This window comes from Castor canadensis, chromosome 10 (assembly GCF_047511655.1).
Source record: "Castor canadensis chromosome 10, mCasCan1.hap1v2, whole genome shotgun sequence".
Classification (NCBI taxonomy): domain Eukaryota; kingdom Metazoa; phylum Chordata; class Mammalia; order Rodentia; family Castoridae; genus Castor; species Castor canadensis.
Window position 1 is genome coordinate 145,364,779 of NC_133395.1, and position 26,590 is coordinate 145,391,368.

The 26,590-nt window shown below is 54.7% G+C and overlaps 1 protein-coding gene across 13 annotated transcripts in view; it reads right to left on the reverse strand.

The window, feature by feature from the left end:
* The window catches only part of Iqsec1 (IQ motif and Sec7 domain ArfGEF 1), a 304,194-nt gene that overhangs the window by 64,226 nt on the left and 213,378 nt on the right, over positions 1 to 26,590 (reverse strand). Inside the window, exon 1 of one of the 13 annotated variants that reach the window (XM_020156163.2) lies at positions 12,677 to 12,698. The exons of the other annotated variants lie outside the window; for them this stretch is intronic. The gene's annotated coding sequence lies outside the window, so the exon portion shown is untranslated. Of the gene's footprint in view, positions 1 to 12,676; positions 12,699 to 26,590 lie in introns of those variants that run through there. 13 annotated transcript variants of the gene reach the window in all.

Here is a 26,590-nt window from a genome sequence, read left to right on the forward strand (position 1 = left end):
TATGGAGGCGGGGGAGCTGGGGGCGCGGCTCGGTGGTAGGGGCTTATCTAGCATGCATGGAGCTCCAGATTCATCCCCAGCCCCACAGAAACAAAATAAAAAGAAGGGGGAGGACCACGTACACACACACATGTGCACATGCCCCCACATACGTGCACACATAACATGCGCCACGCACACACTGACACAAAACACCCCGGGGAGGGGACTGGGACAGGGTGCTCCTGGCACCCCTGTATTGTACATCTTTAACTACAGAACCACGTGACAATATCCTACATAATAAGTAAATGTAACGAAGCCTTTTGGGTGACAAAGAGACACGAAGACAATTGCCCTGACTGAAGCTTGGCCTCACTACAATCAGGGCTCCATGGGGAATGACCCTCCTGGGTTCCATATTGTGCTCTTCCTGTCCCCGTGAGTGGAGTTTGGGGTCCACCCGGAGGCATCTCACACCCTCTCTGTGGCCTGGATCTTACGCTTTTGGAAGCCTTTTCTGATGAGTGACAGAAATCTGAGAACATGCAATAAGAAATAAAATCAGGTCGGGAACAGTAGTTCATACCTACAATCCCAGCTACTCAGGAGATGGAGATCTGGAGGATCTCAGTTTGAGGCCAGCCTAGGCAAATCTATGGAGACCCCATCTTAGCAAAAAAGCAAGGTGTGGTGGCACAAATCTGTCATCCCAGGTACTCAGGAGACACAGATAGGATTGCAGCAGATTGCAGAGGCAGGCCCAGGGCAAAAACCCTACCTGAAGAATAACTAAAGAACCAAGAGGGCCGGGGAGGTGTGGCTCAAGTCATAGAGTGCCTGCCTAGCAAGTGGAAGGTCCTTAGTTCAAAGCCTAGCATTCTTCCCCAGGCCCCGTCAAAACAAAAAAAAAGAAGAAGAAAGAAAGAAAGAAACAACACAATCCAGTCAAGCATGAGTCAATGACTAAGGTGAAGGAGGCCATCCGCCTGGGGCATCACATACTGTCCCTTCTTCCTGCTGCTCCACTGTGCACCTCCTGTGTGGCACAGGGAGGAACTGAGCTCAAGCCCTCAGGAGGGCGCCTGTGGAGACAGGTGCATGGGCTGTTCCTGTATTATCCCTGCACCCCTCTCAGTGCCCATCCTCAGTTCTGGGAGAAACTGAGGCACAGAGAGATGAAATGACTTTTCTTGAGGCCACTGAGCCAGCTGTGGCAGAGCTAGAATCCAGCCATGAGCTACCCTGGCTATGGAAGAATGTGGGAGCCCTGAAGCCAGATGAAGGCTTCTGGCTGGTGAGAGAGCCGACCCCTGGCCACGAACAGCCTACCCCAGACCAGGCTGGACCCCTCGGCTGCTGCAGGGATCCAGAGCCAGCATTCTCCACGCAACACAAGCCACCCACAGACAATTCTGGCCTCTCTAACAATTTCTATAATCGCTGGTAATTTACGTGCTAATAGCAAAGATATCAAGGGTTGGAGCCCCCCGGAGCGTTAGGAAGGCAATTTTTAATTTACAAGCGCACAACAATTTGTTCACCACATCAGCTGCGTTGGCAGTAATTATCACCCTGGTTAAGAGTTAATTTGCATTTAATACAGCACAGCAGCAGCAGACAGAGTCAGGAGAGGGGCCTGGCAGTTGTGATCGTGGTTTCCTCTGCCGTCCCCTCTTTCTAAGAGCCCTCCTGTCCTCTCGTCCTCTCCTGCAGCAGCCTTGTCCCTGTCAGGGCTTTAGGACCTGTGGCCCTATGGTGCCCGACCTGCCTGCATGGACCAAACTAGAGAGGAGTGGCCACTCCTGCCTGGGAGCAACACTGCAGGGTGACAACCAAAGCTTCCCGGTGGACCTGGCCCTATCTCAAGAGAGGCCCTGCTGGGACAAAGCTGCCTTCTAGAGAATTCCCTTTGCTGTAGTAGCCAGCTTGCTACATACTGCCCTCAGCTTCCGTGAGTGGCCACCTGCATTCCACATACGGGAGTGTGCTCAGCCCTGAGCTGGTCCTCTGAGCTGGGCACTTACCCATGATGTGTGTAACCCTCCCAACACAGGGAGGGCACCACCCACACCTCACAGAACAGATGGAGGCTCCAAAGACCAGACCACCTGCCACTTTCTAGCTGTGCAGCCTTGGGCAACTCACAGAACCTTTCTGAGCCTCAAACGCCTTCCACACAGAAGAAAACAACTTCTGCCTCCCATGGCTAAGCGACTGACAAAGCCAGCTACGCAGGGTAAACACGAAACTGTAATAAGCCACAAGAACCTGAGCACTTGTGTCTAGGGGAAGAGAACTAGTGCCAGGAGACAAGCACTGTTTTGCCACCATCCTCACCGTGCCCTATCACCACACCCTCATGTAAAAACAAGGCTGGGGACGTCCCACCACACATATGCTTGTCCCTTTGGATTGTAAACCATACAAACAGCCATTACTTCAGTTAAAATATAAAGCTGGAACAGAAAGTAGGAGTCATTGCTCTTCATAACTAAAGAATAATTACTTTATTTACTTCCACAGTAGCGCTACTATGGAACTCTTGCTCCCCCGGCCTCGCCCCACATGCGCACGGCGAGGCCAGGCTGGTGAGAAGAATCAGGAGTGCCCACAGCGGGGAGTAGTCACCTCATGTGAGGCTGGAGCCCACTGTGGGGGCCGACACAGGCAGGGTCACGCTCCAGACTGGCCTCCTGCTCTTCCCCGTTGAGCCTGAGCACCTGCCCTTTGGCATCCCCAGGCCCCTGCTGCCCGCCCCAACCACCTGCAGCTGAGACTCCACAGCTGGAACTGCCACAATTCCACCACCCCCATCTGTCCCCCGTGTTGAAACCCACTACCAGTGTCCTCTGGAACTAACAAGCACTCCTGTTTTTTAAAACATAGGCCAGTGGTTCTCCAAGGTTTCTACTGAGGATCCCCAAACTGATTATTTCTAAAACGTCCTATGAAAATTACAATGGAAACATCTTTTCAGCACAAGAATGAACACGCATCATTCCATTAGCCAACAGGGTGCACGGCCTCTAGAGAATTTCCCCTGAACACCCGGAGAGAGGGGAGTGAACGGGCAGTGGGAGCTTGTTAAAAACGATTTGAACTCACAACTTCCGGGGTCACGCCAAGAAACACAGTTGTCCAAGAAAAGAATCTCAGCCTCAACCAAGATTAAAGTTAAGCAGTGGGGCGTGCTCTGGGTGTCACAGGCAGAACTTCTGCACACCCACCTAGTCCAGCCCACCCTGCCCTGGCACCACAGCTCAAACCCTGGTATTGTCAGTGCCTGCTGTGTGCCAGGCACTGTATCAGGTCCCAAGTTTCCAGCTTCAAGAAACAGTGATGGGGTGCTGGAGCAGAGGGAGGCCCTGATTGTGGTCAGCAACCTCCATCAAGGGGTGGCCACCTGCCCTTCTCTGGGGGCCGTGAGTGGGATGAAGGGTGACAAGCTCCACCGCTGGCTGCCCACCACATGCTAGCTCACTGCACCCACCCTTCTGGGCAGCAGGGACCTACGGCCAGAGTTCCCCCTGCAGTCTGCAGAGCCCACGTCTGAAGCCCTGGTGCTCCAGCTCCAGAGCCCCCAGCCCCTGCAAAGGGGGTTCTTACCCAGCAGTCCCCAGGTCCCACTTGCTACAAATTTAGATCAGCTTAAGAAGCTAGCTCAGGGCACAGCTGGCAGAGCAGCCCTCAGAGGGGATGAAAGATGGGCGCCGACAATCGCATTCTGGGCTCTGGGATTAGGGTAAGGAGCCGGGGGGTGGACCAGGGAACACCTCCCTGAGCCCCAGTAGCCCCTACCCCCACCTGTCCCAGAGCTCCTCTGCACCTAACCAGCCAGCCCAACACAGCTAGGGGCTGGTGCCACCTGTCGTCCTGCTGGGGAACGGCAGCCTGGCCTGTCCAGCCTAGAGGAGGAGCGCAGGAGGGGTGGCGCCCAGCACTGGGGCAGGGTGAGCCAGCTCAACACCACCACCTCCCTTGCCCTGCTCCCATTGCTCCTCCCAGCACCTGGGTGGCATGGCACATTGGGGCAGCGTGTCTCTCCCTCTGGATACAGATAAGGCTGGCAGGTTTACTGCCTGTCCCCAGACCCAGCACAGGGCCTGGCACGTCTGGTGCTTGGCAAGCTTTTGTGGGTGACATGAATTACACCCAGCTCGCGTGAGTCCTGTGCCCACCAACACAGCTTCCCAATGCAGCACTCACTCCCCGGGGGCAGGGAGAGGCAAGGGGCTGGCACACTCTCACGGATTTGAAACGAAGGCCTCCGGCTGTGTGGAGGAGTCCTGGCCAGGGCACAGCCAGGAAAAGCTGACCCGAGCACAGAAGCAGACCCAAGCCAGGTGGGTCTGCAGCCCCTAAGACGGTCGAGGGCCCTCTCTCTGCTGCGTCTAACTCAGGCTGCTCAAACAGATCAGGGTGTTTGGATTTCCCTGGGCTCCCACTGGACTTTCTGGAGGGACATTCTAGAAAAGTAAGCACAGCAAAACCCAGGGGACCCCAAGTCCAAGCATCTAATTTGTCAGTGGGTGTGCCCAAGGTCGGGGCTGCCATCTGCATGCAGGGACCCTGTGTGAGACTGTACTGGCGCCCTCTTCTGGTGGAGATAGCCCTCAGGCCTCTGGCTCAAACCAGTGCAGCTGTGCTTCTGCCGACCGCACTTGTGCAGTCACAGTCTCAACGTCTGTGCACTGGGAGCACTTGAAGCTCTGTGCCACTTGTGACTGGGACTCTTGGTCCCTGCCACCCTCTCCAAGGCCAAGAGTGGATCCTGCTCTTTCTCTGAGCAGGAAGGCGTCCTGGGGAGGGCTCACAGGCATAGATGCAGGATCTGGGACCATATGCAGCCACCTGTGATCTTCCTTTCTCAGACTCTGGGGAGAGATAAAGGCCAGCTCTCTGGGAGATGAGGACACAGGCAGAGGCAAGACACCTGTAGGCCCAGAAGTCACAAGGTCTGAGAGAAAACATTAGCCAGGCTGAGCATGGCCTTCAGTATGACATTAAGGTTTTTAAGGTATTTTTAAGCAATTTAATATTTAAAGCAAATGAATCCCCATCCCTACACATCACAGGCTTTGGCCCGGGTGGACTGGGTGGGGTGTGGCTTGCTTGGGTCCAAAAGGGGACAGAGCCTCAGTCCTCTCACCGAGTCTGCCATACTGTCTGGGCTGCCGAACTGAGTCAGGAGCCCAGAGGAATCCAGGGCTGGCTCAAGGTTACACAGTGGCCAGCTGGCAGCAAGACTGGGCCTGAGCCAAGTCTCCAGCTCCACCCCCAGACCCAGATCTGCTGGGGTTGGAATGAGGTGGGGAGAACTGGTCTCCAGCTTGGGTCTTCGTTGGGCACAGAGAGACCGTTCTTCCTGCTCACAATCCCTCTGCCTGCCCTGTGCCAGGCTGCAGCCTCCAGGCCTGCTGACCAGGGAACTCCTGTGCCAGCGCCTGCAAATATGTGTGCCTTCTCGGGAGGAGGGGGTGGCAGCTTGGGTCCCTGGCCGGCCAGGATGGATGGACACACAGGACCAGAGGGAAATCACAGCATGGAACCAAGCAAGCCGTGGGGGTGGAGGTGGGGGTGATCAATATATATCTAATCAGATAACCCATTAATGCTTCTCGAGTTTGCCCCGGGGAGGAGGGGCATGTGTAGTCTCCACTGTATACAGAGTTGGACATTTTTATCACAGGCCCAAAAATATCAGCTCCACAGATGCAAACACATGCAAAGGCCCAGGAAGAAAGGGAAAGGCCAGGAGACAGAGTTTCAGAAGATGAAGGAACCTTGGATATCAAGGTTCCTTGATCCCGTGAAGACAGGGGCAGAGGTTTACTCTGTGCTGTGGGAGTGGAGCAGCTCTCCCCATGATTGCTCCTCAGCCTCAAAGGGACCCAATGTGGTGAGGACCACTGTCATCTGGGCTGGCTGCCACTGCTGGGGGGGGGGGCTGTGAGTGGCCAAATCACCATTGAGCTGGGACCCAGGTGCAGGTTCTACTCCTGGCCCTGACTTTTCTCCAGTGGCCTTGGGTTCTCTGGAGACCCTGGGAGTGGCAGCCCTGCTTCTGGAATAACATGTCTGTCACACAGCTCAGGGGAGGCCATCAGGGGCTGAAGGCAGTCACTGAATGGCTAGGTGGAGCCCAGAGGAGGAAGAGGCTGGCCTGACCTCAGGCAAGCCTGGCCCTTCTCAGAGGCTCAGTTTCCTCATCTATGGAATAGGTGAATCGTCCCCACTTTGCAACCCAGAGGTAAAGAGGATGAGGTAGAGGGGCCCAGTGCTCAGCAATTACCTTCCCCTCTTCTGGGCCAGGACGAAGGCTGTGTCCTCTGTCAGCTGACTACTGCCACAGCAAAGACCGCAGGGCCTGTGATGGCCACCCCACCCAGTAGGCAGGCCACTAAACGAGGATACAGTCACTGGGGGCGGGTGGGCAGGGTGCCTGTGCACATGTGTGGGTTCAACTGGCACTTACACTGGCACTGTCTTCTGTGGGACAGGGCCTCTGGGGCTCCTCCCAGTCCTGGCTGCCCAGCAGACACAGACAGAGGAGCCTGGGAAAGACTTCTTACTTCCCAACCAGAGGTACTGGGGGCTAGGTCCCAGATGGACTGCCCTCCCTTACCTTGTTCCAGTGCTCAGGTGGGGCCTCCTGCCACAGATGGTCGCAGCTCACCCGGCCTCTGAGTCGCCTCCACTGCCCGGTAGGAGAGCTTCTTTACCCTGCCCTGGCCTGGGCAGGGGCCAGTGCCGGTCATAAACCCTGAGCCCCTGCTTAATCCGCCAGAGCCCAAGTCAGCGCCAGCTGGACACGTGACGTCGCAGCCCTAGGACCTGTTTGGCAGGAGCAGCAGCTAGTGTGGCAAGGTGGGGAGGGCTGCGCCCCGCCCTCTGGGTGACCCTGGTCACTCAGCCCTGCAGGGTCCTCCAGCCCACCACCTGAAGCCCAGGCTCCTAGACACCGGGAGAGGTATAGAGTGGACTCATGGGGGCAGCGCTGCTGGGAGAGAGAACACCGTCCTTACACTGGAGTTGTACCCTGTGTGTGTGTGTGTGTGTGTGTGTGTGAGAGAGAGAGAGAGAGAGAGAGAGAGAGAGAAATGGGGCCCTTTACTTCATGCTATACACAAAATATAATTCCAGGTGAATTAAAGTCCCGTGACTGTGAATCCAGACAACTGTCGGTGACTATAGGTAGGAATGGCTTTCAAACACACACAAGATGTCACTAATGAAGTGGAGGACAGGTTTGACTACTTAATTAAGTACTCTGAAACTATAGTTTCCTCCCAAGACCCCTTCAGAGTAAAAATGGCAAGCCAGAGAGGGAGGGAGGGGGAGAAGATATCTACAACACACGTAACCATTGAAGAACTACAACCAGAAACATCCAAAGAATCTGTCGAATCAACAAGAAAATTAAAAGCCAGCTGGAGATGGGTGAGAGACTTGAACAGGCCTTCATCACAGAGAGTTGAATGGTGAATAAACAGCAATGTCCCCCAAACGCCCTCATCACAGCCAGGGAGATGCGAACTCAGATGTCAGAGAGACCACCAGGTGAGCACAAAGCTACGAAGCCTGAGTGGGGGGGCTAGGCGGGGTGTGGAGCTTGGCCATGCCCTGCAATGTGGTAGGAGTCTTGGAAGTGGTGCGTGTGCTGACCCAGGTTCAAGGACAACAGCCCCAAACTGAACACAGCCCCTTGTCCATCATGGGAGCGTCGACCAGGGTCACCACAAAACCCGTCTCGTTTAGAGGGACAAACTGCAGCTCCTCCTAGCATCAAGAGGCTGCAGTCACTGTGCGCAAGACATCCACAGCTGCGTCTAGAAGGCCCCAAGCCAGGAAAGGAAATCAGATCGTACAGGGGTGTTCCACAGGTGGGAGGACAGCGAGACAAGGGCTTGATCACCCAGACGCCAGGGTGGCGAGACTCTGTGGGGGAGTGACTGAAGGCACACACGAGGACTTCCAGCCGTGCTCTGTGTCCTAACCTGAGTGGAGGTTGAATGCACCTTCTTACTTGTCTTTAAACTGTGCCCAGACAGCTTTTCACCTTTCTGTGACAGGCCACATCTCACATTCAAGCCAGCAAGGGATGTGTGACAGGAGTGGAAGCAGGCATGGGGGCTCCAAGCTGTGACTGCAGACCCACAGGCAGGCTCATCCTGCTCCCCCATTTCACAGATGAGAACTGAGGTCCAGAGACAGGATGGGACTCCCCCAAGCTTCTGCCACAAGTTGGAAACCATCAGGGCAAGAACTAGAATCTAGGTCTAGCAGAGCCCGAACCAGGGCTGTCCTCACCTCCTTTTCAAAGCTTTCTTTCATTGCAAGGGGAGAGGGCTGGTCCTTTTGAGCACTTACGATTCTCTAAAATTCTTGTCTCTGTTTGCTTAGGACCTATTGTGGGTTTCTGGACACTAGAATAAAAGCTCCCAGGCGGCAGGGCTTTTGGTCTGTTTTGTGCCAACCGTAACTGAAAACAAGACCTGGCACACAGTTGACACTCTATAAACGTCAGTTGAATGAGTAAATGAATGGAGCTGACATTTCTATTTGGACTTTGAGGTCTTAGAAACCTGTGGGGGCACCTGTGATCCCTGGAAGGAAGTCTGATACGCTTTCCCAGGCTTCTCGCTTGCCTTGGCAGGTTGGCATTATTACCACCCTTCTAGAGGAGAAACTGAGGCACAGGTGGTCCAGTGACCTGACCAAACTCATGTGTGAAACTAGGCAGGCGAGAGCTGGGGTCTGAACCCAGCCCCGCTGCCTCCAGGCCCTCTGCAGTCACCGGGGACACAGAGGGCCAGTGCCATGTCCCACCTCTGTAGACCCCTGGGGGAGAGCATCTGCACACTCTTCTACCCTTTTGCTCATCCCTAACCCTTGTGGGTGCTGGTTGTGACTTCTGACCAGTCCCCTTGCCCTGGGAGAGAGGCCAGTGCTCTTAGGTCCTCCACGATAAAGCCTGGGAGGCTTTGGCTCAGGGAGGGAAGGGGCCTGTTCACAGGAACAAGGAGGCTGTTCTCCCACATCTGGACTCCCCAAGTTCATGTGGCAGACAGTGACACCAGCTGCTGCTCAAGCATTTGCCAAAAGACACTCAATTTCCTTCCTGGTCACTTCAGACCAAACCCTTAGGTCCCTTGGATAAGCCCAAAGCCCACCCCAGATCGGCACCTGGCGGAGCTGCAGCTCGACTGTCCCCAGAAAGCCCCTAGGCACTTGGCTTTATTCAAACACTCCAGCACTGAGGATTTTTATCAAACTAGGACTGTCCTAGTAGCTTTCCACCAAGTCCTCAGGTGATTAAAAAACGCGAAATACAAAATAAGTCCCTGGCCCTGGGAGTTTGAGGACTTAAATTGCCCTCCAGGACATCAAGTCAGCCACACACATAAATCCTCTGCCTCCCAGGGAGAGGGAGCACACTGGCTCCTAAGGCAGCATATTTCCTGTCTGGATTCAGTTCATTCGAGGGTGACAAAGACTTGGATAAGTCCCTGGCACTGGGGCAAGGTAGTGCCACCAGCGTACCCTCAGGGTGCTCAGTGTGGAGAGGAGTCTGTCAGCACAGGAGGTTGGGACGTGATGCAGATTGCACATGAGGCGCTCCTCTGCAGAGGCAGCACACAAGGCAAGTCCAGCTTCCCCCAGGCTCCACCGTCACACATAGCATGCAGGACTTCAGGGGTCCTGTCATGCAGGACTTCAGGGTGCCTACATGGGAGCAACCTCTCCCAGAGGAAGGCCTCCTCAAGGAGTTGGGGCACACAGACTGGAAGACTGGTGGGCTCTGGAGTGACCAAGTACCTCTCAAAGGTTCATGCATGGTGGCAGGTGGAAAGCTGTGATCCCTCCTGCTGGCCTGTGAGGCTGACATTGTTTTAAGGTGAAGCTTCTAGAAGCATCCTGCAAGTTAACAGATGGGACTGTGGTTCTGTGTTTGGAACGGGATGATGATAACTGTGACAGCTCCTGTGACCTGAACAGGGATTTAGGAAACGTGATCTGGGTTTGAACTGCATCTGACTAGATCTGAAAGCCAAATGCACATGCTTCACTGAGAACTTGACTGTCTGCTGCCTGCTTTTCCTAGTTGGCACTTGCTGTGATAGTCTGGGGTGGGAATGGGAGGATCCCTAGAAGAATAATGTCCCACCAGCAGGGTACAGGCAGTCCCTTCCTGGGCCCCTGCCCCAGCTGTCCTGCTCAGCGATGATGGTGTCCCAGGGAAGGACTTGGTGGACATCACAGAAAAGACATGGATGAGAGCGAGAAAGAACAAATAGTGTTTCCAGGCAGTAGGGTGGGATACACCTTACTGCAGGAGCCAAGACAGGGTCAGGTGGGTCTAGTGGGGAGGCAGGGGAACCAGAAGATTCTGCTCCCCTGAAACAGTCATGGTCACACAGCGTGGTGACAATGAATGTAAGGTCTGAGCTATGGTAGTCTGGGGGTCCCCAGAACGGGCTTCTACCAGCCTCATTCATCACACAGGAGCACTTCCTGAGGGGATAAGCATCCCCACTGTCCACCCCCTCCCTGCCTATAAGGGGCTGGGAGGGAGTCGTGAGACATCTGGTCAACCCTCCCACCTGAAGTGAGATTCGAGGCCTCGCTGAGCAGGAGAGTGTGGCTCTGGGAGCTGACTGGTAACAGCTTCTGGCTAGGGACACACACATACCAGGAATCAGAATGTTGATGCGGAGGCCAGCTGAGGCCGTGAAGGTCCCGGTTCTCTCTACCTGGCCTTGGGACACTCTCCGAATACTGGGGAGGGGCTATGACTAACGCCAGTGGTATTGTGGGGACAGCAAGGTGCGGTGCAGCAGGGCAGGCAGGCCAGAGAGGTGGTTGGAAGGCTGGCTGCCTTGGGCCCTTTAAGCAGCGCTGAGACCAAAGCAACTCCAGTCATGAGACCCAAGATTACTTAATGTTTGCTGAGTCCCATAACCCCTCCCTGGCCCTCCACTGCAGGAACCTTTGCAGGGGCACAGAGTCCCCTGGAGCATTCCCTGGGCAGCAACCCCCCCAGAATGACTGGTGTGCTGAAGAGCTAGGGACAGGGTCCTCCAACTCTGAATATGCTGTGTGACCCTGGACATGTCCCCACCTCTCTCTGGCCTGTTTCTGGCTCCAGGATGGTCTTTCCAACACCAATACTCAATGGCCCACTGTGGGCACTGGGGAACCCTGAACCACCTCTTGTCCTGTCTTTCCCTACCCCAGGGGTGACGGTGAGGTCTGGACTGTTTCTCAAACTCAAGACTTCTGGGCTCTGACTGGATATGGATTCAGAGGCCTGGCCACCGTGGCAGCCGGTGTGAGGAACTGGCATAATGCCGGGGGGCAGGGGAGGGTGACCCGAAGGTCATTCCTGTGTCACCTCCATTCAGAGTTGTTGGGGGGGGGGGCTGTACTTGCCAGTATGTCCACATCAGGTGACACTGGCCATGAAATGGAACAGTGGCTCACCAACGTGCACACCTGCTTCAGGCCCAGAACAAGTCCCTTGCCACCAGCCAATGACACAGCGTGCTATAACAATGTCCACAAAGCTGACCGGGCAGAGCCCACTGCTGTCCACAGGAGCCAGGGGGAGCGGGCACCTACTGTCATCCTTCTGCCCTGATTGCTCCAGGAACAGATCAGCTGTGACAGTTGACAGCCTGGCAATTTAGAGTGCCGACTGCCAGGCAGAAACAGAAAGGGGGTTTTCCCTAGCCCCCTGGCTCAACTCTGCTAACTCACCCTGTCACACAGCCCAAATGCAGCTGCCCTGACCCATAAGTGTCCCATCCCCAGGCTGGCAGGTGGAAGGCAGGGTTTCTGCAGGAGCCCCCAGCACATCTTGTACCCCTGCTGCCAGCGTCCTGCCCCATATGGGACGGGGTCTAGAGATCCCAAGGCGGTTCCGCCCCCAAACCTGTCCCCTAAGCTGATTCCCTGGGGGGTTCTGACCAGGAGAGCCTCCCAAGACTAAGAACCAGACTCTTGGCCCACGTGGTGGCTGGAGGAGGGGCTGCCCGAGGTCACACAGCGGGGGTCAGAGGCAGGGCCAATTTCAGATCCGTCCCCTCCTGCCCAGCCGGGGCCTCTCACCCCTCTCTGGGCGCGTCCAGCAGGCTCGCTGCGAATTCCTGAGATGTTTCAAGCGCCCGCCCGCAGGCTGCGACCCGGGCGGGATTTCGCCCCGCGGCCAGAGCAGGGGTGGGGGGAGGGGAGAGCCTAGGAAGGGAGTAGGGGGGCGCACGGCTTGGATCCTCTCCCCCGGTCTCCGGGAGGCCCCACCGCATTGACGCGGCGATGGAGCGCCCTGCCCCCACCCCCAGCCCGCGCCTGGCGCGTGAGCAAGGTTTCGGATAAGGCGTCCGCATAGGCGCGGAGGCTGCTTCTCCCGAGTCCTCCCCGCTCGGGTCCCCGAGAGCCAGCCACACCGCAGAGCCCCGGCCAGCAAGACGGCGCCAGCGCCCGCCACCCTCCCTCCCCCAAACCCGCAGCCGGCGCGGTAGCTGCCACTGCGGCCCCGGAGCTCCCGAGCCCGACTGCGCGGGGCCGCAGCTGCCCACACCCCGCCCCGGGCTTCCGGGAGCCGCTCCCGCCGCAGCCCCGCGCCCCCGGCCCGCACCGCACCGCACCGCGCCGCGCCGCACCGGCCGCCGCGTCCTCCGCCGGCGCCTCCTACCTCGCGGGTCCCCGCAGTCGCCGAGTGCGCGCCGTCCCCGCGGCGGGCGCGGCCCCAACGCGACGGGCCGGCGGGGCGCGGGGCCCGGGGGCGCTCGGGAGCCGGAGTCCGGCCCGGCGCCCCCGCCCCGCGGCCTCCCCGCGCGCCCGCGCTCCAGCCGCTGCGCCACCAGCGCGCCGTGACCTTGGCGGGTGGCCTTTCCGCGCCCGGCCTCAGTTTCCCCCTTCGGAAGGTGTGTGTGCGCGCGAGTGTGTGTGCTGGAGGGCGGGGAGGACGGGTGCCGCCCCAGCCGCCGACGTCACCCGAGCCTGGGCGAGTGGAAGGCGCTCCGGTCCGTGGGGCCGCCGCAGCGGACGGGCCGGGGTTGCGGGGTACGCAGCATCCAGGCGCGGAGCACCGGGCACTGTGGTCCCCAGCATTTTCTCCACGCACCCCAAGATTCCCCCAGATAAACACAAGCAAACGCAACCTCAGGCCAAGTGCCCTGGCCCTCCCAAGAACCTCAGCTCCTGCGGCCAGTGCTCCTCCTCCCGGGCCCCTCCCCAGTTCGCTCAGAACACAGGCCCAGAGAGGGCAAGACGCTGGCCCAGAGACGCACAGCGCGCGAGGGCTGCAGGCGTCCAAACGGCGCCACGCCCCTCTGCGTCCCCTCCAGGACATGCACTCTTCAGTTTGAGTTTGGCTGGCGGAAGAGCGGGGGGGGGGGGGGGGGGGAGGGGAGGGGTCCTGGGCCTGGCGACAGTCCCCCCTCCCCCCAATCCCGCAGGGGACATTGACTCAGTGCCAAATGAATGCTGGTGATGGGCCTCAGTGGCCTGGCAGCTGTCATAGAGAATGGGGTGGGCACAGTCTGCCAGCGGGACCCAAACAATGGGGGAGTGGCGCCCCAGATAGGGGAGCTGGTCCTGGAACGGACAGGGACGAGAAGGCGCGCCTGGAGGGGTGTGCCTAAGGCCATGGCCAGGAGCGAAGTGCCTGGGAGTCCCGATCCATTGCAGCAAGGGCGTCCGGAGCCCCTGCGGCGCCCCCTGGTGCCCAGAAGTGGCCAGACAGGAGGCCAGACGGACCCTGCAGCTGTGGTCCAGCCAGGGAAAGCTGGGGGAGTGATGTAATGAGTCAGGAGACCAGACTCTGGCCGCCCTGCCACATTGGGCTGTGTGACCTTGTGCAAGCCACTTCCCCCCTCTGGGCTTCTGGGAGAGGAAGAGGAAGCCTGGTTTTCAGCTCTGAAGTCTCATGACTCTGGTCACCTGGGTCAGGTGGCAGTGGGCTGCAGGTCCAGGAAGGAACAGATGAATCAGAAGTGAGGGCAGGGAACTTCCTGCAGCACCGTATGGGGACTATTTCATTTGCTTGAGATAATGACCGTTATTCCCAGTTGTGTAGACAGGGACACAAAGGCACAGAGTCCCATATTGCTGGAGATTTACTTCTGAAGAACTATGACCCCAGCTACTCAGGGGGCAGAGATCCGGAGGAGCATGGTTTGAGGACCGCCTGGGCAAAAAGTTAGCAAGACCTCGCCCCAATCAACAAGTCAGGTATGGTTGTGTGCCTCTGCAGTCCCAGATACAGGGAGGCACAGGTAAGAGGATCATGGTCCCAGGTGGGCCCTGGGTAAAAACATGAGACCCTATAACTAAAGCAAAAAAGGGATGGGGGTGTGACTCAAGTGGTAGAACACCCCCCCCCCCGCCAGCAATCACAAGGTCCTGAGTTCCAACCACACCACCTCCAAAAAAACCAAGAAACTATGAATTAATTTTATAATTTAAAAAAATTTTAAAAACATACTTAAAGGTAAGTGAGATGCTAATAATAGTTTTCATAGCTAAAATGCTATCCTGGAGAAGTCACATCCTTTAGCTACAGTGCCACGAAGAAGCCACCTGGCTGGTAGGAATGCAGGTGAGGGAAGGGAGGTTTGCTAGGATTGTGGGAGCTGTGTGACCTGGGCTGGTCCCACAACCTCTCTGAACCTTGTTTGAACCCATCTGTAGGATGGAACTGACAATAAGCACCCCCACCCTGCCTCCCTTCGAAGGCTGCCGTGGGAATGAGCTGTGATAATGTGTGGAGGGGCTGCGTGAAATGCTCTGTGTACAAATTCATTCCTAGAAGCCATGAAAGCGAGTGTGGATACGCTGAACTGTGTAAAAATGAAGACTCCGTAAATGGCACAGAAATACCATAAACAAGGTAAACCAGGCAAATGCTACCGACACGGAGAAAGTGTGCCGCACACAGGACAGAAGTTAATTGAGGAAAGGGAGGTGAACGTCCATCCCCTGACACCTAAGAGCTTTCAAATCGATGGGGGCAGGAGAGCGAACCCATTAGAGAGCAGAGGAAAAGACGCCCAGTCTCGCTTGTAATTAAATGCGCGTTAAGGAAATACGAGATCGGGACTCGCGTTGGCAAAAGCGAACCTGCTTGATAACACTTGCTGCTGAGCACCCTCCAGCCCCAGGTGTGAGAAGATGAGGTGTGAGGTGGCACGGGGGCCACCTTTTTAGGGAGGGTGATCTCCCGAAGCTACCACACACCACAGCCGCTGACATGAAAGCACAGGACAAGGACAGCATGGGAGTGATCAAAGGTGCCCCTCGGTAGGACAGAAAGCAGCTCCTTCAAGACCCACCATCCCCAGGGACTCTGCCTTCAGATGGACAGATCTCTGGTGAGGAATTCCAGGACGGAACTCCGCGTTAATGACCCCCTTTGCGAAGCTTTTGAAGAGGTCTGACATGAGTGGGGCTGTGTCCTAACCTTTTTCCCAAAGGGATATGCATAGGCTCACGCAGCTATTGACAGCTGCCATCTGGGAGGGCAGAGGGCAGAGGGCAGAGCAGCTTTGGCTTTTCATTTTATGTTTTCAACATTAATTGAATCTTTACAAAGCCAGTAGCCCCTGGCCTATGGTTTTTGACCTTATAATGGTGCAAAAGCCATACGCACTCACCAGAAACTGTACATCAAATTTTGGGGCTGGAGGAGTGGCTCACATGGTAGGTAGAGTGGCTGCCTAGTCAGCATGAGGCCCTGACTTCAAACCCCAGCTATGGCCAAAAAAGAAAAAAAGAACCATACATCAGATTTTGGATTTTGATCTTTTCCTGGCTAGTGAAATGTGGTCTGCCTGCTTCCAAGATAGGCAGCAGCAGTGATGTGCATCCTCCCACCAGCCTCAGATCGTGACGGGAAACGGCCCGAACGCCACTGCACTGCACGGCGAGCCGGGATGCTCCGTGGGCTGTTCCGTAGACTGGGTGCATTAACTTGCAATATTTTCAGTTTTTCAATTGATGATGGGTTTATTGGGGGGGGGTAACCCCGATGCTACAGTTTGGGTTTTAAATGACCCCCCCCAAAGGCCCATGTGTTAAAGGCCTGGTCCCCAGTGTGGCACTACTGGGAGGTGGCAGGAGGAAGTGAGGTCATCGGGAGTGTGGCCTTGAAGGAATATGGGGACCCTGCCCCTCTCTTCTTTCTGTTTTTCATACCCTGGCCGTGAGGTGAGCAACTTTCTCACCATGTGCTACCACCATGGTGTTCTGTGCCCAAAAGCAATGGGGCCGAAAGACCACGGATGGACCAAACCTCCCAAACTGTGAGCCCAAATAATCCTTTCCTTCCTGTACGTTGTTCATGTCAGGTATTCGTTACAGCAACAGAGACACCGTACTCTACATAAGTAGAGGAGTGTTTGTGAATGTCTTTAAAGTGAGTAAAATTACTGAGGAAGGTGTTCCCTAGTACCCCGATGAGAGATTGTCAGACAGAAGCCAGGCAGCCGTTGTCCACATGGACCGATGAGGAATAGTCTGTAAGGTCCTCTGGTGAGTGAAGAAAAAGCAAGGTTTGGGACAGATGCCGGAGTGTATTCCTGTGCAGAATGGAGGCCGGCTCCTGCATATGTCATCTCTGGCAAGGACTCACCAGGCACTGGCACAGTGGTGCCCTGGGAGTGGGATGGGAGGCGCTGGCTTTTCACCAAAATGTTCCACTCAAAAACACGTGGTCTGAGGTTGGCCCAGACAAAAACGGGAGACCCTACCTGAAAAATAACTAAAAGCAAAAAGGACTGGGGACGTGGCTTGCATGAGAGAGCACCTGCCTAGCTAGTGCAGGGCCGTGAGTTCAACCCCAACCACCACCAAAGCAAACTATGTTTGGAAATTGTAACTTCTGGAAAGAAGGGATCTGGAAAGCTTGGTTTCTAGGGTCTCTTGTGACACTGGCTGGGGCTGACTCCCTGTATAAGCTCAGGGCGGAGGGTCTCTCTTCTGAGCCTCATGGTCCCCTCTACCAAGCAGACAGGAAGCACAGGATGAAACGAGCTCTATGCCACGTGGCCCAGCGCCTTCCCAGGAGAGGAGCCAACCAGGTGAGGAATGGCAGCAGAGTCGATCAGGCCCAGCACTTAACCGTTCCTTTGTTCCTTCGCTCCTCCCTCCCTCGCTTCTTTCCTTTCCCACTCCGCGTCCTGCCTGGACACTCTTGGTTGGTGTTTCCTCCCTGGGTTGCCTGGCCTCTCGGCTGAAGGTCAGTCTTGTGGTGCGGGGACACATGACACAGCACTGGGCGCCTTCCTGAGACCACTCACCAGGCCCAGCCCCGCCTCCACCTCCTTATAAACAGAAGAAACCCAGGCAGCGTACGTGCAAGTGCACAGAGACATGAAATAACACAGTGCACTCAGAAACACTGCACGCCAGCAGACATGAAGCAGGAGCTCGCCATCCCATCACCGCGCTGGGTCTCCCTCCGTTATCACCTCTGTCTCCCTGCTGCCCATCAAACCACAGAGTTGCGCTCCAAGTGGACACGCACGGCCCTGCACTCTCCAGCCTCAGTTTACCCTGCTTGCTGTCCCCAACACCCGTAATTGCCTATCATCCAAAACAATTTTTAAAAAAATGCAGATTCCATCACATTCCTTCCCTGCTCAAAACTCCCTGTGACCCACAGAATAAAGAAAAGGACCCTCAGCCCAGCATTCAGCAGTGGCGTCTGCTCCCTGCCTGGCTCCATCTCAGCTGTTTTTCCCAAAGTCGAGCTAAGCTTAATACGGTGTGCAAGCACGCCCGTCCACTTCATGACACTGTACACACTACCCTTGGTTTCCACCTATACAAAGAGTCAAGGCAATAAGAGAAAACACAAGCTGGGAGAAGCGGTGCACACCTGTAATCTCAGCTACTTGGGACATCAGGAGAATCAAGGGGAGCCAAGGCCAAAAGTTAATGGGACCCCATTTCAACTAACAAGCCATACATGGTGGTCCATGCCTGTGATCACAGGTACACCAGAGACAAAGGTAGGAGGATAGTGGTCCAAGGCTGGCCCCAGGCGAAAACTTGAGACCCTATCAGAAAAACAACTAAAGGAAAAAGAGAAAGACTTCATTGAAATTAAAAGTTTTGTACTTCAAAAAGATACCATCCAGGGATGGGGGCATGGCTCAAGTTCAAACTCCAATACAACCAAAAAAAAAAAAAAAAGCTACCATAGAGTAAATTAAAATGTTTGCACATCACATAGCCTGTGTAAGGGGCTTGCATTTATAGTATAAAAAGAGCTCTTATGAAGACTGAGGATGTAGCCCAGTGGTAGAGCAATTACCCAGCATACAAAAGGTCCTGGGTTCGATCCCCAGTCCTGGACACACACACACACACACACACACACACACACACACACAAAATAGCTCTTATGACTCAATAATGAGAGGACAAATTCAAAATGGGCACGAAGTCTGAATGGACATCTCACCAAAGGACACAGACAAGTGGCCAGTGAGCACTAGAAAAAATGCCCAACATCCTTAGTCACCAAGGAAGTGCAAATCAAAACCACAGACAGACACCTGTTCACAGTCACAGGACCAACAGTGGACTGTTGGCTGGAGAGGGTGCCGCCAAACCGGAGCCCTCAGTCACCCTCTCGCTGCTGGGAATGCACAAAGTGCAGCCACCGTGGGAAATGCATGGCTGCTTCCTACACGGCTAACATGGAGTCACCTCATGACCCAGTGACTGTGCTCCTAGGTCGCTACTCAGGACAAATGAAAATTGTACACACATGTCCCTAGCAGCATTATTCACAGCAGCCACAATGTGGGAATGACGACCCTGATGGCCATAACTAGTGACTGGAAAAACTAAATACATGCACCCATGTCTTGGAGTATTACTGCACAAGAAAGGGGAATGAAGCTTTGCACATGCTACAACCTCATGGGAATGAAAGAAGCCAGACATAAAAGGCCACTCAGTGCTCAGAAAGGTTTGGGGGTGTAGGGGGCTAGGGATGGGTGACCGCAGTGATTTCAAATAACGTGGTGACGGTTACACATCACTGTAAATGTATGAGTGGTCACTGAGTCGTACGCTCAAAACGATTGGATTCTGTAGTACGTAAACTGCACCTCGATGAAGATTCAAGAAGCTGGGTGCTGGTGGCTCACGCCTGTAATCCTAGCTACTCAGGAGGCAGGGATCAGGAAGACAGCAGTTCAAAGCCAGCCCAGGCAAATAGTTCATGAGACCCTATCTCAAAAAAAACATCACAAGAAAGGGCTGGTGGAGGGCTCAAGGTGTAAGCAAAAAAAAAAGGTTTAAGAAAATGATGATAAATTGGGTTTTAAACTCAGAACTTCACATTTGCTAGGCAGGTGCTCTTCTCCTTGAGCCACACCTCCACCCCTTTTTTGCTGTGGTTATTCTGGGGATAGGGTCTCGATTCTTGCCTAGGCTGGCCTGGTCCACTGTCCTACTTTAAGTTTCCACTGTTGCCCAGATGACAGGTACTTGCCACTGCGCCCAGCTTTTTTTTCCATTCAGATGGGGTCTTGCGGATATTTTTGCCCAGGCTGACCTCGACTCACCATCCTTCCAGTCTCAGCCTCCCAAGTAGCTAGCATTACAGGCGTGAGCCACCTGCCCAGCTCGGGGGAAATTTTGACACAAAGGATTTGAGTGGGACAAATGGCGAAATGGAAATGTGAGATCATGGTTTTGTGATAATGCTGAATTTCCTGAATGTGACTTAATAGTCACATCACAGGGACTTACTGCCATGGTGGTGCTACAGAATGTCCTTGCTCTTAAGGGATGCACTGGAGAATTATTCAGGGGGTAAAAGTCACCCCACTGCATGTCTGCAGTGACTGCTTAAATAGTCACTCTCTCTGCTTTCTGAGAGAGAAAGAAATGTCTCTAAGAGACAGCAAAACTTGGTGAAATGTCACTGATGATGAATTTGGGTGAACGGGACATACAGAAATTTGTTGCTACCCAATTATTCTTGCAACTCTTAAGATTGAAATTATCACAAAATAACTCTTACAACTCTTAAAAGTTTTTCACACATAAAATGCACTGGACAGACTGGACTAAATGCATGGACCCCTACAAGGGAGAAGCATGGATCCAGTTGTGATCACATTTCTGGGGGACCCCAGAGACCAGAGAGCAGCACAGGGACACACGTCTGTGTGCCCCACAGCTTGCACTGATCTATTCATTCACTCAGCAAGTTTTTATTGAGCGCCTACTGTATGCAAGGGGACTCAGCCGTGAACCAGACTTGCACCAATCCTGCCCTTTGGTGCTGGGATGGAGGAGGAGGAGGATACCCCACAGCTGCACCCAGCCCCAGTGTCCAACACACTCTGGCACTGCAGAGGGTAGCAATTTGGGTGTGGAATCATCTCTGCCCAATCATCCAGATGACCAGGAAGTCACGATGTCTCAATTTCTCCTGTCTACTGGAGGCTGGAGTCCAAGGCCAGGGAGACCCCACTATGCTCTGGATGTGGTCTGTCTGCCAAAGGGTCGTGTGCTGGAAGCTTGGTTCCTGGTTTAACAGTATTGGGAGGTAGAAGACCTTCAAAGAGTTGGAGGGTCTTTTAAGAGACTTAGATCATGGGGCCCCTGGGAAGATATTAATGTAGTTCTTATGGGATTCGTTAGCTCTGGAGACAGTGGGTCTTTACAAACTGAGGGTACCCCACATGCTTGGCCCTTCTGCACTTGGCCTCTTCCCTTTCAGCTTGTCTATGCTGTAACGCAGCTAGAGGCCCTTGCTGGATGCTGGCACCATAATGTTTGGACCTTCCAGCCACCAGAATCCTGAGCCAAACAACTCTAGTCTTCATAAAGTACCCAGCCTCAGTTCTTGGATTGTAGCAATGCAGAACGGACAAAGGTTCCGAGCAGGAAGAGGGCACACGTGCCAGGCCACCATCCAACCAGCAAAACCCAGAATGGCACTGGCAAGAATGGATGTGAGGGGGGAGCTGGCTGTACAGGTGAAGGGTGGCAGGGATGGGTGTGATATCACATCACGGGGGACCTCACTCGCCTCCCCAGCACGGGCTGTGCAAGATCCCATGGGGTCGCCACCATGGAGCCTGCAACTCTCCCGAGATTCCAGCTCTGGAGATTTGGGGGATTCCCAGGCTGGATTATTTTAGGGGATCTTGTATCCCATATGTACACCCAACACCACTGACAGACCAAACAAACAGTGTGTTTCACACACTGATGTCTTTCAAACCTAAACAGACACCGTGTAGGGAAGAAACGTCACCCACTTCAAGTCATCCTGAGTGGGATCTCAGCTGCTCGCTGTCCTCATGATACTGAGCCTCAGGGGCACATGCTGGGGTTGTCTCAATTTATGACAAAAAAGCCAAAGTCCTTTTCCTGGAAAAGCCTGGGGGCAGAGGGACATAGTGGCTTGGCAGCTGAGAGGGAAAAGATCAGAGGTAAGGGCTTGTGTGGAGGGCCAGGCCAGCCCTGCCCCATGGGGACCCGATGTGGGAGACACTGCCTAGGGCAAGTGGATCGGAGACAGCACTGTGTGTCTGGCCAGAGGCCAGGCTGACACTCTGAGCTGGGTTCTTAGCAGTGTGGCCACTGGGCACTCGGGATGTGGCTGGAGCATCCAGGGAACAGCTTGTACTTGCACGAATTCCAAGTGGTTAAAACTTAAATAGCCACCTATGGCTACTGGTTACTGTCCTAGCAGTCCAGCTGCAGAGGTTAGAGTGACAAGGCCCTGTCCCTGGGGGTGAGCGTTTAGGTGCTCCTCCATGTCCACTGGGCTCCCAGGGGTCTCCACTCTGCAGGGTGGGACACATGGCCAGGTGCTCCACCTTTCTGGTTTGAGGGCACCCAAGTGACTTCTGGCTTTGTACATCATGACTTCACCCAACCTGTAAGCAGCAACATCTCAGTCTGTGACATCCAACCCTGTGACTGCAAATCATGGCACAGACTCCCCTCCTGGAGGCCCCTCCCCTCCCCATGGGGCCTGCTTTTCCTCCCACCCATAGGTGGGGCTGCTACCCCTGTCTTGGCCACCTGACTTCCACTGGCCAACAGAATGAGACAGAAGTGCCTGTTCTCAGGCAAGAGCCAGGGCCCTGGCAGCTCCTACCTTCACTCTTTAAGGGCTGCCCTCAGACTACCCCAGATTGGAGGGCTCTGCCATTGGGAGGCCACATAGAGGGGAAGGGGGGACTGTCACAAGAGACTGTTAACCTGTGGATGGAAGAACCAGGTGGAGGGTGAAAACAGAAATTCTGAGATGTCCTAAGTTTAGTTACAAGGCCAGAAGATAAGTTAGCTGTACAACCATGAGCTTTGAGCCAAACCACTACCACTGCCACCAGTACTAAACTGGTCCACACTCCTAAATATATGTTGAAATTCTTGACTTAAAGCCCCGGGGAGCGGGGGAGGGGCTGGGGTGCAGGTTCACTGAGCATACCCAAGGCCCTGGTCTCCATCTCCAGCACCACACAAAACCCCCGAAACCTGGTGGGCGGGGAGGAGGAGGGATATCTGAAGGGCATTACTGATGCAGGAAAATTAGGGAAAGTAGATTGTTGTCACCCCTGCAGGTCATCTCCTTGGGAACAAGTGACTTAACTCCACCAGAACTGCCCCTAAACACCCCTTTTGCTGTTAAAACTACAGCAGCAACTCACCACAGTATCCTGCATGGATGACCACAAGGTTCTGAACCAAATCCCGGCATGTGTACGTGGGAAAAGTCTTGCCCAAAGTAACCTATGGCCCCAGACCCCTTAATTATAGACTAATGGATATGGACTGCCTCTTATGCATACAATTATAACAGAGTGAATTCTAGGTAAGTAACATGCAGAGTTTTAGAGTTATATAACTAGTTCCTGTCAATCAAGTCTGTCAATCACCAAAAACCACTCCTAAGTACCACCCAGACCCCCCCTTAAAGGCTCACCCCTTACAGTGTATAAATACCCATCTGAACCAAGGCACCAGACTCTTGACGCACTGGTACACTATTTAGTCGCCTCGCTGGAGACTCCCCTTCCCTTTGCTGCTGCTTTGCAATCCATGTACTCAGTCCACTTCTTTGAGACACCAAAGACCTGATATCTTTGCGACCAGCGTTTTCTGAGACCAGCCACCAGTAAAACTACCACATCTAAGCACACCCCACCCAATCCAGAAACCAGTTTCTCCTCCCCATAGACCGCCCTCCTACCCTCCACACCCACTCCTCCTGCAGCAGACACTGCAGAGTAAGGTGCCTTTGTTCTCCAGGTTTTAAACCAGCTAGCAGCTCTGGTCTGTTTCCACCTGCCACGCAGCCCTGCTGCTGAGGTTGTGGGAACACACCCCACAACCAGGCCTTTTCCTTTCCTGGCCAACATCTGCAGTGGCTACATAAACCCCTGCTCCCCAGAGATCCTTTGTTCTCGAGAGTTTTGGTGTAACAAAGGGACCTGGCAGACAGACGTGACTGGGGACATCGCAGACCTCCAGGTGAGACCAGCAGAACTATGGATATTTCAAACCACAGATCTGTTAAATCACAAACCATTGCCGTGTAAGCCACTATGGCGTAGCATGTTACAAAGAAAAGCAAATGCACACACATTCGTCACGGCCTGTGCAGCCCAGCTATGGCCCAGGCCTAGACCTCCCAGCAGAACCAAGACCCTGAAGTATTTCCTGAACCCAGGGAGAAGGCCATGGACAGAGTCCAGTCCATGGCCCCCAGGAAAGAGACCCACAAAGGCTACAGAAGCCTGTAGCAGACACTGGGGTTGTTCTCTGAGCCAGGCTCTGGCTGGTGGGCAGACAATTTCCAGGTGGGCAGCAGCCCCCATGATCCAGCCTCTCCTGGTACCTCTGCAGAGTACATTACAAAGTCCTGCTCACGGTGGGCATCCCCTGTCCTCTTATAGACAAGGAAAGAGGATGAGGGCCAGCAGACATTACCCTAAGTCACCTTTGCTGGCATTTGTCTTCCTCTGGATCTGAGCAATTTGATTTCCCCCGTACAGGGGGGTGGACAACCCTCCCAGTCACAGCTATGTACATGAGGGGAGGCCGGCTGAGACAGTGTGGGAATGGGGCTGGGATTGTGAGTCTGCATGCAGACCCAGGGCCCTGACATAGTGAGATGTGGAGGCACGGGCAACTGGGAAGAGGTGTGTGTGCATGCGTGTGTGTGTGTCGGGGAGGGAGTGGGGCTGTCCACAAAGGACTCCTTTGTCAGCTGACATTCGGCATCCAGACCAGGTTGGAACCAGCTCCCCAAACTGGAGCCAATGGCCCAATGGCCATTTTGATCATCCAAGTATCTGAGGTGGGGGGAGGCAGCTGTGGCCCAGCTGTCACTTGGGAGGAGGGCAGAAGGAAAGCTTGGCTCCCTAGAGTGTGGAGATCCTGGGTGTGGGGTTCTCTTACCATCTCCCCACTCACTGCACACGACAACCCTCCAAATCTCTAAACAAAGCTCAGTCCTCTCAGGCTGCCATTTTCTGGCTGGCAAAGAACTCAGGCAAGTACTTGTCTGCCTCACTTTCCCCAGCTGCAAGATACTCTTGCTTGACAGGACTTGTAGAGAATTCGATGAGGTCATGGTTGGAGCAGTTCTCACACAAACACTGGAGCTTAACACCCATTCAGTACTCAAAAAAGTCCCACGCAGTGCTGAGTGTGGTGGCACAACTGCAGTACCAGCTACTCAGGAGGCTGAGGCAGGAGGTTTACTTGAGTCCAGGAGTTTGAAACCAGCCTAGGCCACATAGTGATACATCATCTCAAAAGAAAATTATTTTTAAAGAAAGAAAATAAAAGAAGAGAAGAGAAAAGACAACGGGCTGGGGAAGTGGCCCAGTGATGGGGGTTCTCATTGTTGCCCTTCCAGGCCCCCAGCCCCCACCAGGCTCTTGTCCCTCTCTAGAGCACTGCAGATGAAAGGCTGTTTGAGGCTGGGGCTAAGCCCAGATGCCTCTGCCTGTTTCTGGGTCCCCATCCCTACCCCATCCCCCTTGGCCCAGGCCCCAGCATGCTCAGTTGTCCTCAGCAAGCTCACAGAATCCTCTCCTATGACAGGGTCTTGGTAACTCCTCAAAGCCCTTCCAGCCCCGGCTTTCCCAGAGTGCAGAGGCGCTGCACGTCCAGTCCACCACCCTCCCAGTGGAGGAGCAAGGGGCCGGCCCTCCGTGAGCTCCCCTGTCTTGCCATGTGGGAGCACAGCAGGGCACACACGCTGAGGCGGTCCTTCCTGCAAGCTCTAGCTCTGCCTCTGCCGTTACTGGGTAATGGTACCAAGGGACTGTCAGTTCTCTAATGAATCCTGAGGGGGTCTCCAGAAGACATGATGTGCCCCCATCTTGGGGAGAGGATTTCAAAGAGTCCCAGCCAGGCTCCGTGGCACCTAGGAAGAGTGGCTATGTTCAGGAACAAACACATTTAGGGTCTCAGCACTTGATGTTTCTTCTTTTTTGGACACAAACAGCTTGCATTTCTACACAAACTCATGCCAGAACCAGCTACAAGGTCTGTTCAGACAGATCTCAGCATATGCACAGAGTAATGGCTGTTCTCAGTGTCTGTGGTATTGGTATTTCTAGGAGGTCGGCGCCCTGGCAGTGGCAGAGTGTCCTGCCTTGGGCACGTGGACTTGAGACTGGAGTAACTTCTAGGTTACCCTGGAAAATGAAAGCCGATGGAGTTCTCTGGGGGCCTGAGGTTTGGGGCTGAACCCAGCTGCCTCTCTAGCCTCTCTAGATTGTGTCCTTCCACCACTACCCTCTTGTCCTCAGTCTGGGACTCCAAGGCCAAGATGAAGGGATGGTTAGGGACATCTCCATCCCCTGCTGCAGCTCAGAGGTGGGCCTGCACTGACCCTGGCTGCAGCCCATGTCTGAGGAGTGAGATGAACCTCAGACTTTCTGGGCTGGTGGGAGCCCACCCTATCCAGTCCCTTCTTAGAGGGGTCCTGCTGGAGGTCCCCATTCCTCTGTCCTCCTGGTCTTCCCTCTACCACCAGGCTGCTCCCCCATCTTTGTGGCCACCTCCTACCTAGCCCCAGGTCCCTTGCGATGGTCCGGCAAGTTGTCCCCACCACACTGACCTGTCAGTCTCCCCACAGCAATGTTGGAAGACACCTCACCCCATTTCCTCATTTATTAAGCCATTTCCCAGATTAGGCAACTGAGGCCTGGAGTTACAGTGTGACCTGCCCAGGGCCACACAGCCATTAGTGGTAGAGTGGGCCCTCAGCCAGGCTTTCTTAGGATTGTCTTAGGATCTACAGCTGTCCTCCATCCGGAGGCTGTGACTCTTCCAGTCCACCTCACAGGTGGAGGGATCTTGCCAGCTTACAGGGGGCTGGGCACTGGGCAAGGCTCTTGCCAAAGGTTTTTTTCATTTATCCACTCCGTGAAGTAATCACAGGTCCATTTTGCAAATGTCAAACTAAGACCTAGAGTGGCCCAGTGACTTGTCCTCAGTCACACAGGCAGGCAGCAGCCTAACTAGGACTGGATCCTACCAGACCTTCACATGTGGTGACAGTGAGATTAAGGCAGACTGTGCCTCATGCCTCAGGGTCCCCTTT